The sequence below is a fragment of the Trachemys scripta genome, chromosome 2 (genome assembly GCF_013100865.1).
Source record: "Trachemys scripta elegans isolate TJP31775 chromosome 2, CAS_Tse_1.0, whole genome shotgun sequence".
NCBI classification, from domain to species: Eukaryota; Metazoa; Chordata; order Testudines; family Emydidae; genus Trachemys; species Trachemys scripta.
The window spans coordinates 199103742-199115896 of NC_048299.1; the positions used below are offsets into that span (position 1 = coordinate 199103742).

The following is a 12155-nucleotide window of genomic DNA, read 5'->3' on the forward strand; positions in this document are numbered from 1 at the left end:
GACTGTGCAATTGGTCAGGGCCGCAAACAGTTCCAGAGGCCCCCCCTATTAATTTAGTATGTGTTGTGTGCAGGGGAGAGTCCTCCAAAATATTCCTGCTTAGGGTCCCCAATGGGCTAGCATGGGCTCTGCACTTGGGTGTAAATGCAGAACAGCGCCTCAGGATTACACCAGTGTAAATGAGATCAGGACCCTCTGTCCAAACCCTCTCCCCATCCCATCCCATCCCATCCCATCCATATTTGCAAATTCATTCCTCTTTGGCTGCCTGGGCAGAGCCGTGAGTCATGCAAGCAGCAATTCCCCGAAGCCCGCGCTCACCCACATCCCAACACCTCTGCTGCAGAGAGCGGTGGCAGCACAGGTTGGGCGTGGGCTGCGCACAGCAGGGAGGGAGGGCTGGGAGCGGAGGGCGCACCAATGGGGAGGCGCGGTGGGCGAGCGGGGCGGGGCCGGCGTGACGGGCTCGGGCGGGGCTGACTCTCAGCCCGGCGAGCGCTGCAGGTGGGAAGTTGGTGGTGCCGCAGCTCGACTCTTTCCGGCTCCCGCCGGGTTGGGTGCAGAGCGCGTCAAAGCAGCCGGGGTCGGCGGGAGAGCGCGCGCGCCTCCTCCCGGGTGCTGAGCTGCAGCCGGGGCTCCCCTGTGCCCGTGTCCTGGAGAAAGGGGCAAAGGGGCGCATCGTCCGGAGCGGCAGGAGGAGCTGTTCCCTCGGAGGGCTCAGGTGAGGTGCCTCAGTTTCTTCCCCCTTCGCCTGCTCCTTGCCCTGCTGAGCCCCTGTTGTTTCTGCACGCCCCGGCCAGCGCCGGATAACGATGCGCAGAAGGAACCGCTCTGCTGTCCTTGGCTTGAGGTCAGTGGGAAAGGCTGATGGACATCGGCTCCTTCTGCTTCCCTGCCTGCCTGCCTTCCCCAGTCTGTTCAGCTGGGGGGATGCCAGGCGCGGACTTCATCCCTGCCCATGGAAATATCTGCCCGTGCGTTGCCCTGCGGAGCCATAGGTTAAAACAGCTGCTCGGAGCGGGTATAAAATCTCACGCACACTAGACTGCAGTGGCAACGGGCTGACATGCAGCAGAGCGGCTCTGTGAAGCGCGTCTTCTCTCGGGCACGGGGCTGCAGGAGCTGTGTGATCCTCTAAGCTGGGCTCTGAGCGGTTAACTGGCAGCTTTCAGCAGCCGGCTGACTTCATTGCTTTGATTTTCCCTTCTGTGCAAACCCAGGCTTTTCTCTCGCTCCCCCGCTAATATGTAGTTTCGAGTTGCTTTGGGGCTTGTCTCTTCACTATCAGTAGGAGTTGAACTGCAAGCGCGCCTGCTGTCTGCTTCTCTCCAATGCTGTCAGCTGCTGCGGGGAGCGACGGGCGCGGAGCGCGATCCTCCTTCCCCTCTTTGACTCCTTTCTCCGCTTCCAAAGCGCAAAGGTGAGAGGGTCCCGATCCTGTTCCCACTGAAGCCCACCATGGGCCAGCTCCTCCAACCAAGCGCAAGTTTGCTCCAGTGGTAGTTTGTTTGGTCATTGACTTCATTGCTCCCAAGATCCTGCTCTGGAAGCTTGTGAGCTCTTATTTTGAAGGCTCTGATTCTTTGCAGAAGATTAGGCTGTAGCGTTCTGCATGCTGCCAGTCATGGCTGTACGGTGGGGAAACCTTATCATTCAGCAACTGTCTACTGCTGTAAGAGTCTTTGAAATCCCTTGGCTCTGGGGAATGCCGCTCCCCCGTTTTTATAATGTATCCTAATTGAAGGAACCGTGGAAGGCTTTAATGGATATAATGTAGGGGATTGTAGGTGGCTATTTACATCTCCAGCTATTATTAGCATAGGGCGGCTGGAGGGAGGGTGTGTGCTAAACGTTCTCTCCGTAAACTCAGCAGCAATTAACGTTCTTCTTTAGTAAAATCGCTTTGGGATCGGACTTGTTTTCAAGAGCGTTTGTGCTCTTTCCTCCTTGGGAAGACAACGATCTTGTAGGGGTTCTGTGACCTTACTGGGCACGTTGCCTAAACTAATGGACTTGCTGATTGTCCGAGCGCATTGCTGAGACGATGAAACTTATCGAGCTATTAGTGGCTGGGCGGTTTCATTTCATTGTGGTTAAAAGGAGGCGCGGGTCGTTCAGATGCGTTTAAAGGGAAGGGCTGGGAATCTGCTGAAAGTTGTCGTTTCCAGACACACAGCGAGCCTTAAATAGCCACAGGCGGGAGGTTGTAGCGCACTGATGACTAGCAGAGATCAGAGTACAAAGTTAAACACTGAGTCAGCAGAGTCAAGGTGGGTTTTGTCAGTGACGGGAGCTTGCTGGAGGTTTTAGCAGCATTATACAAACAATTCATTGTCTGAGTGCATGATGCTGATATTACCACATGCATTCTTCTTGACTGATAAAAAGAGCCCACATTGTACAGGTGACTTGGACCCAGGACTACAAGGTGCTATAAGGAACACAATTTTAAATTGTCTAAAAAGTTATTTATTTACTGAATATTTAAGCTAATTTGGAGGACCTCCGCTTTTGAGAAGACTACAAAAGTTGCATTTCCTAATGAGCTGCAAGCTTTGTGGGTTAAACTGGCAGAGTGGATGCAGTCTTCAGGATTAGATGAAAGCTATGTACTTACTGATTTTTGTTTTGCCTATTTCTCTGCTATTTTTCTTACAAAATATATTATTTATACTCCATGTTAAATTCTAATTACCCGCTATAAATATTGGAAATGTCCTAACATGAAAATAAGATACATACATAGGAATATGAATGGATAAATAGAATGAACAACATGATTCTAAAAATCTTCACTTCCACTGTGTCAGGAATGAGTTTTTAGGGACAGTGCTGATTTTTAGAAGCATTTTGAAAGACATGTGAGTTGTGAAAGATATTGTAGGACTCAATACAATAATTTGAGCATTTAGAACTCTGCATTTTGTGTACAGTTCAGCATTGGGAAGCCATTTTTCTAACTTTTCCTGACAGAATAGGACTCAAGTGTTGTTCAAAATGCTTTCCCACAGGTATTTGATTTGTAAGGGCTATTTTAACACCTGATATTGGCATTTGTGTCTGGTGGCAAGCTTTTGCCTCTGGCAGCATAATGGAAAAAGAATCCCTAGATGCCACTATGTATCTCTGTGGAGGTGGGGCTACTCTCCTAATGCAAGTGGTAATAGTCTGTATTTTTTTTTTTTTAAAGGAAAGCCCTAGCCCTTTTTTTTTTTTTTTTTTTAAAGTTGATTATGGGTCAGCTTCCATTTCTGTTACATGAAAAATCTAACACTTGCTCATCCTTTTGATCAGATACATGCGTCTTTCATAGTAATACAAATACCATATAATTCCAATGTATGATTAACTCCTCTTCATGTATAGTCCCTCTCTACTATTGTGTGGATACTTTAGCTCAGGCATTGCTGCTCTTGATTTGAAAATGATGCCCACTCTAGCATTGAGATTTTTTAACATGCAAAACTTTTTGGTTTTGTAATTTTTTTTTTTTAAAAGTACTTCTGTAGAACAAACTTTTTTATTAGAATGCAAATATCAGGTGTTTTAAGAACATTTTTCTATGGAATGTTCCCCTTTTTCCTCCGACTTCCCACTGGCATTCCGATGTGAGATCACACAAGCTGAGCCCTGCACTCTTCTATAAATACTGTGCATTCCATTATTTTTTTTCAGGAACGAAGTATGACCACTTCCAGCAAATGCACTTAATATAAGGTTGTTTGCCAAATGGTCTTATTTTCCCTTGGTTGTAATTGTGAGAGGAACATAGGAAAACAGATTAATTGATTTCCACAACCTTCCCCCATCCTTACTGCAACAACATATCCTCCAGCATGAGATTTATTACAGACTCTAAGAGGGAAAATTTTGTCGGAGCCCCTTGTTCGAACATTGGCTGCACACTGTTGCCTAGGACAAGCTTATGAAGGCGCTTTGTTATCTAACATAACCTTATCTGTCATTCCAGTAAGTTTGTTATGAAGTTCTGGAACATGGAATGACCTTAAAAAGGAATCTTTCAATCTGATGTGCGGCGTTCTTGTACTTGGAATGGAAATGCTGCACACAGAACTGACATTTTTAGATTGATGCTTCTAAAACTAAAACTGATTCTCTAAAGAGAGTATAGAGATGGGTGATGCATTTAGGTGGAGGGGGGTATTTTTGGTTTGTTTACTAGTGGCAGTACCTATTTGAAGAATGGATATATTGAGAATGCACAAATTATCATGACCTCTAAATTAGAGATGAAATCAGATTGCATTTTAAATCTAAGGAAAATCAACACTGCCTCTGTCAATTGAGACAGCCTTTGTCTTACTAATAGTCTAGGAAGAATTTGCTTCTGACCATTTATGCACACCTTCAGAAGCCCCAGGTTATTAAGACTAACTAAAAGCTAGTTTGGTGTGCTAAAGCCTGATGACAGCTCTGTTTTTAAATTTATTATTATCCTACATTTTATACAGTATATTTCTTCCATTCAAAAAATACTTCAGAGTTCTTTATAAATTGTATGCAGGAATCACTTCATCTACTGAAATGCTGCCATCTCTGGAGAGGAATGCAGCAGTAGTTTCAGAGCTCACCGCAACACTATGCAGCAGCTTAGGACAAGAACTGAGGGAAAATATTGAAACTGTAGGGGAAAGGTATGCAGGCAGAATATAATGACCTAAGCTGACATTGGGCCTGAGCACTGAGGCTAATAAATCTGCTCTTGCAGAGTTTAATGACAACTGGAGCATTGGTTTAAATTCTGTCAGAAAGATGAGCCCTTTGATTGCATAGTGCCACCTAACATCGTGCTAGAGTATTGTTTGAGGGCTGACTCAGTGGTAAGATCCTACTGGATCTTAAACGCACCACCAACAGGGGTATTTTTGGGAGGGTCTGCCAAATACCGTCCAGAAGCAATCCTGCCTAGCTTGTGAGATCTGATGACCTTTCAGCCTGAGATAGTGTGGCTGTAGACTAAAACAATACATTTGGGTTTGAAATTTTTAGCTGCAGATGGAGGAAACTTTGGGATTATCAGTATTTTATTCAGTGTTGCATTTGTTTTATTGAAGGACAATGTAATTGGGTGAGTACCTTCACTTGTGCTACATAATGTTCTGATAAATTTCAAATGTGTGAATTGAGGTGGATAGCCTAATATCAAGCTGTGAAGACTTCTCTTGGGTCACTGAGGTATAATTTGAGAAAGGTAAACTAAGCATTACACTATGTATGGCCTGCTGTGTCAGATTTTGAATATCCAGAACACTCCATAACAAATTAAAAAAAACATAGTAAGAGAACCAACAAAGTAAAAAAAGCAGTTAGAGGCAAAAGGGCATCCTTTAAAAACGGGAAGTTAAATCCTAGTGAGGAAAATAGAAAGGAGCATAAACTCTGGCAAATGAAGTGTAAAAATATAATTAGGAAGGCAAAAAAAGAATTTGAAGAACAGCCAGCCAAAGACTCAAAAAGAAATAGCAATTTTTTGAAGTACATCAGAAGCAGGAAGCCTGCTAAACAACCAGTGGGGCCGCTGGACAATCAAGATGCTAAAGGAGCACTCAAGGCCATTGTGGAGAAACTAAATGAATTCGTTGCATTGGTCTTCACGGCTGAGGATGTGAGGGAAATTCCCAAACCTGAGCCATTCTTTTTAGGTGACAAATCTGAGGAACTGTCACAGATTGAGGTGTCATTAGAGGAGGTTTTGGAACAAATTGATAAGCTAAACAGTAATAAGTCACTAGGACTAGATGGTATTCACCCGAGAGTTTTGAAGGAACTCAAATGTGAAATTGCAGAACTACTAACTGTTGTTTGTAAACTATCATTTAAATCAGCTTCTATACCAAATCACTGGAGGATAGCTAATGTGACACCAATTTTTAAAAAGGGCTCCAGAGGTGATCCCAGTAATTACAGGCTGGTAATCCTGACTTCAGTACCGGGCAAACTGGTTGAAACTATAGTAAAGAACAAAATTGTCAGACATATAGATGAACATAATTTGTTGGAAGAGTCAACATGGTTTTTGTAAAGGGAAATCATGCCTCACCAATCTACTAGAATTCTTTGAGGGGGTCCACAAGCATGTGGACAAGGAGGTTCCCGTGGATATAGTGTACTTAGATTTTTCAGAAAGCTTTTGACAAGGTCCCTCACCAAAGGCTCTGAAGCAAAATAAGCTGCCATGGGGTAAGAAGGTAGGTCCTCTCATGGATTGGTAACTGGAAGCTAGGAAACAAACGGTAGGAATAAATGGTCAATTTTCAGAATGGAGAGAGGTAAATAGTGGTGTCCCCAGGAGTCTGTACTGGGACCAGTCCTATTCAACATATTCATAAATGATCTGGAAAAAGGGGTAAAGAGTGAGGTGGCAAAATTTGCAGATGATACAAAACTGTAGTCTGCCTGGTACTTAACTATCTTGAGCAAAGAGCTACAAAAGGATCTCTCAAAACTTGGGTGACTGGGCAACCAAATGGTAGATGAAATTCAATGTTGATAAATGCAAAGTAATGCACATTGGAAAACCTAAACCCAACTATACATATAAAATGATGGTGTCTAAATTAGCTGTTACCACTGGAAAAAAAAGTTCTTGGAGTCATTGTGGATCGTTCTTTGAAAACATCTGTTGAATGTGCAGCAGCAGTCCAAAAAGTGAACAGAATGTTTGGAATCATTAAGGAAGTAGGGATGTAAAAGGTTAAGCGATAAGCATCAGACTTATCGGTTTTGGTTAACGATTAAACTCAGCTGCTGACCAGAACCCAGGACTCTGCTTTCCCCGGGGGGCAGCGGCCAGGAGGGACACCTGGGGGCGGTGGCCAGCAGCTGGGACCCTGCATAAAATGTGGATGGTGCTGCAGTACCCCCCCCATCCAAACTCTAGTTCCCCAGTTAAACATTTAACTGTGTAACCAATAAAATTTTAATTGGTTACACGGTTACTTTTTTTAACCATTATTTACATTCCTATAAGAAAGAGATAGATAATAAGACAGAAAATACCATATTGTCTCTATTTAAATCCATGGTACGCCCACATCTTGAATAGTGTGTGCAGATGTGGTCACCCCATCTCAAAAAGATATATTGGAATTGGAAAAGATACACAAAAGGACAACAAAAAATATTAAGGGTATGGAATGGCTTCCATATGAGGAGAGATTAATAAGACTGGGACTTTTTAGCTTGGAAAAGAGATGACTGACGGGGGGTATGATTGAGGTCTATAAAATCATGATTGGTGTGGAGAAAGTAAATAAGGAAGTGTGATTTACTCCTTCTCATAACATGAGAACTAGGGGTCACCAAATGAAATTAATAGGCAGCAGGCTTTAAGCAAACAGAAGGAAGTATTTTTTCACACAACGCACAGTTAACCTGTGGAACTTCTTGCCAGAGGATGTTCTGAAGGCCAAGGCTATAATAGGGTTAAAAAAAGAACTAGATAAGTTCATGGAGGTCTATGAATGGCTGTTAGTTAGGAGGGGTAGTGATGGTGTCCTTAGCCTCTGTTTGCCAGAAGCTGGGAATGGGCGACAGGGGATGGATCACTTGATGATTACTTGTTCTGTTCATTCCCTCTGGGGCACCTAGCATTGGCCACTGTCGGAAGTCAGGATACTGGGCTAGATGGACCTTTGGTCTGACCCAGTATGACTGGTCTTATGTTCCTGGTTTCTTTTCAAGGCATTGGCATCCTATTCTGACATTGTTTAGCACTTTATTTAAAATTTACATTTGCTAAAGATTCACCACATACAGAAAATGTTAATGTTATTTGGCAAGGAAAGTTTGTTTGCATAAAGCTTTTCCATTTATTTTAATATTCTGAAGTTGTCTTTACTAATTTAGCTATGACAATAAATTATAAACATGTTCTATAGTGAAGCTTGCCATTCTTTGGCAGCTCAGACAATAAAAGTAATGAAGATTATTTTAGATTTATTGTTGATTTCCATTATCTTCCTTTTCTCAAAATATAGGAATATATAATGGCAGATCCTGCAACTGGACCCTAGTCCCATGTGAAACAAGTTTCAGGATCAGGGCCTTGTAGTTACTTTGTATTTTTCAATATCATATTACTGAAAGATGTGCAGTGCAGTCTGATTGTTTTCTTCATTGGCAGCTGACCTAATTAGTCTGATAGTTAATACTCTGTGTGTGTGTGTGTGTGTGTGTACTGTATTAACTATGTGTTAGACTGGCATTTTTGCATTTCAGTGGTGTATGATTCATTTCAAGTCTTTCTTACTCCTACCCATGGGTTAGGATGGATCCAAGATGAATCATACATGCATATATGTCTTGCAGCCAAAAACATTTAAGTGTGAAATAAATGGCTGAAAATTTGCACAACACTTTGAACACTTACTCCTTTATTTAGGATTTGTGGCATGATGTATGAGTTACAATTCTTACCACCAAATAGACTGGGTGGAAATGCAGCAAGTAGTACACTTGCACTATATCATGAAGACTGCAAATTGGAATCAGACCCCAGCATAGAAACAAAATAGATATTTCTGACTAAAAAATTATGTGGGTTGTGAGTAGAGGGTCCACACTGAAAATAGGAAATAAAAATCCACTATCCTCTGAAACCTTCACAGCTAATTTAATGCCTGGAAAAACTGTGATTTCAGTGTCTGGTGAAGAAGCAATTGACCCTAAAATTGCTGCCTGGAGCTGAACCAACACTTTCAGCTTCATAACCGTTGTCTTGCACAAATGGAGAGGGTGAGGGTGGGGAGAGAGTACTTAAGGAGAGCAGTGAGAATTTAAAAAAAAAAAAAGTCTTGCATTAGACTACGTCTACAGAGCAATTATCTCCTTCTTACCACATGCTAGCTGCTTGATTTAGGGTATGTGCATAGCAGAAAATGTAGTAGTGACCTAGGTGATGGCCCACGTTTTCATTCCCACTTTCTATTGCTTCTGCAATATTTACAACACTCAGCATCCAAAAATCATGAGATGGCTCAGATTTTAAATTTAAAAAATACGTCTCTTTCACATGCCTTCTGATTTTTTTTTTAAATTTATTTTAGTGGGAAGCTGCCTATACAAAATTTGTGTGTGATCATCTCAGGTTCAAAACTGAGCCTTATATACTCAGAAATGCAGGCTTCTCTGCTCACTATGTGGGGACTCCATGTAGCCATTCCTATTCCCTAGGGTGTGGAAAGTTGCCATTCTATCCCTCTTCATCTCTACCTAAACAAGATAGGTGTCTACCTCTCTGATATTCTCCCTCTATGCTTCCCCAAAGTCACTTGCCCCCTCTATTTCCCTCCATTTCTCCTCACATTCTCCTTCTCTGCCCTACCACATCTCCCTACATCCCTCCCACCATCTATGCGCTTTCCCTGCACCACTCTGTCAGCTGCTGCTTCCCCATGTTTTCTTGACTCCTCAGTTTCCTGATCAGTTTACCAACACATCCACTTATCTGCACCTCTACCGTCTCCTCACCTGTCATCTGTCTGGCCTTCCCAGAATGATTAAATGGCCACCATTTTTGCAGGGGGCAGTCTTGCTTTCACTTGCAAAGGCTGAGAGGATATAACAATTCTTGCTGAGCACAGCCTGTTGCTTCAGTCCTATGGACAGTAATGGTAGACAGTAGCCATTCTGGATAGGGGCAGAATGTCACAAGATTGAAGGCAGAAATCAGAAGTTAATAAGAAATCTTTCACAAGACCATCAGTAGAATTCTGAAAGTTGGCAATACTGCTTCCTCCTTCACCCTGCGGCATTCTCTAAGAAAATTTGTTGGTTAGCAAGCTGGCAAATATATCCTCAGTTAAGTAAGTGTGTGTGTGTGGTTGGGGGGAGGGAGGAACACAGTTGAGAATATATTTGCTAATTTTATTTTTGTGTGGAAAGCAAGGAAGATAAGTGTGGGAGGTTTCTCACACTGATTGCTTTGGGGGAAAATAGTGAACTACTTGTCTTGTCACTTTTTCTGGGAGCATAAACTACAGGAACCAACCTATAGTGGAAATTTTTCTAGGGTTATTTTTAAGAAAATGAGTTGTGAGCAATCAGGGTCTTTCATTTTTAGTGTGTTGCAGTGCAGTCAGTGGCACTGAAGTACATACTTCAGACAAACAGTAATTCTTGCCACAGTTGGCTACCTCTTAGTTCTATATCCGATACAATAGTATGTACTGACACTTGTAGCCTTTTGATTATAGACCTGAATGGGAATTCAGTTTTGTACCTGCCACAAATTGTGGCCATAGTTTTGCATCTACAGTTCATTCATGCTTTTCCTAGTCATTCACTTGTGGGTCCAAATTGAGTTCAAAATTGCACCTGAAAAAATGTAAGCCTGATGTGAAAATGTAGTAGCCCGTGAGCAGGTTGAAATCATTTCATTTGGGTCGCTTGCTCAGGGTTCATGACTGGTGTGCTGGGCTGTGTGTGGCTGCACCCGCTGACTTAAGGTAGTAATAACCAAATACATGGTTTCTGCTTGGAACACACCTAGTATAAAAATTGTTCCTGCACCACTGTTCATGACACAGGCACGTTACAACTTTTGGTGATAGATTGCAATTGTGTCCTTAAAACATGGATTAAGCAATGTTGTCTACACATTCCTCTCTTTAATACTTATTGGATTGGAAAGTAAAACATTTAACGTTAGCTCATGGTCATATACCAATTAGAGCTTAGATGTAAAGAACTTTTACTTATTATGCTGAAACTGTTTGTGAAGATATAGTTAAGGTTGTGTTCAAATGTAGACAGAATGACTTGTTCATAATGCCTGATGTTAGAGAAAATCTTGTTGCTGCAACAACCCAGGATTCTTGGCTCTAGTAAAATGAGTCGTGTTTGATCGTAACATAGTTATTGTGAAAGAAATAACTGATGAACAAGGTGAAACATGTGTGTGTGACTACCTAGCCATTGCCTATTGAATACAAATATAATGGCCTCCTATCATCATATAATCTAGGGTTCAAGAATCTGGTAGTAAATCTGGTTCTTGATGTTACAAATCCTGTGGCAGATTAGTAGTAATCTGTTACAATTTATATATCATTTCACTTCAAAGTGCTTTGCTTCATTTCAGCCACCAGCTAAATGTATTTACTTCTGGGATGAAATGTGGCAGTTTTATAACAGCGTTTTAGGAATAGAAATGACAAACACAGTTTCAAGTTAAAAATGCATTGGGAATCCAGGTAGGTAAAATGTACTAAACTGTAATTTAGTCAAATTGGCATACAGCCAAGACACTAAATTGACACCTCTTTTTGCAAAGTGTCATGGGCAAGGCCAAAGTAGTGGATGGATGCAAGTGATATAGGCCATACAAAGGGAGTTGCGGTAAAACATTTGCATGAAGTGGTCGAAAGAATTTATTAATATGCTATCTTTTTGCTTCTTGTAACATGTCTCCTTTCGCTCACCTTTGTATGCACGGGGGGGAGAGCAAACTTTTTGGCCTGAGGGCCACATCTGGGTATGGAAATTGTATGGCGGGCCATGAATACTCACAAAATTGGGGGTTGGGGTGAGGGCTCTGGCTGGGGATGAGAGCTCTGGGGTGGGGATGAGGGGTTGGGGGTGCTCTGGGTTGGGACCAAGGTGTTTGGAGGGTGGGAGGGGGATCATGACTGGATCAGGGGTTTGGGGTGCAGGAGGGGGTCAGGGGTGCAGGCTCCGAGCGGCGCTTACCTCAAGCGGCTCCGAAAAGCAGCGGCATGTCTCCCCCCCCATGGCTTCTACGCCGTGGCCAGGTGGCTCTGCGCGCTGCCCTGTACGCAGGCACTGCCCCTGCAGCTCCCATTGGCTGTGGTTCCCAGCCAATGGGAGCTGTGGGGGCAGCGTGCAGAGCTCCTTGGCTTCCCCTATACATAGGAGCCAGAGTGGGGACATGCCCCTGCTTCTGAGAGCCGTGCGAAGCGAAGCAAGGCAAGTCCCAGACCCCACTCCCCAGTGGGAGCTCGAGGGCTGGATTAAAACGTCTGGCGGGCTGGATGTGGTTCCTGGGCCATAGTTTGCCCCACCCTGGTATACACCAACATTCTTTACTTCCATAGTAGTAGACATTGGAGGTACTGGGGGGAAGGGATGACAAGTGACTCAGCAACTGCCATCCATAGGAGTGTTGAGTATTA

The 12155-nt window shown here is 43.1% G+C and overlaps 1 protein-coding gene across 2 annotated transcripts in view; it reads left to right on the forward strand.

Annotated features, from left to right (window-relative positions):
- The first annotated feature begins 511 nt into the window (after nucleotides 1-511).
- The window catches only part of EPB41L3 (erythrocyte membrane protein band 4.1 like 3), a 192879-nt gene continuing 181235 nt past the window's right edge, over nucleotides 512-12155 (forward strand). The window contains exon 1 of one of the 2 annotated variants that reach the window (XM_034762672.1): nucleotides 512-721. The gene's annotated coding sequence lies outside the window, so the exon portion shown is untranslated. The remainder of the gene's footprint in view (nucleotides 722-12155) is intronic. The other variant, XM_034762662.1, reaches the window with a different exon arrangement.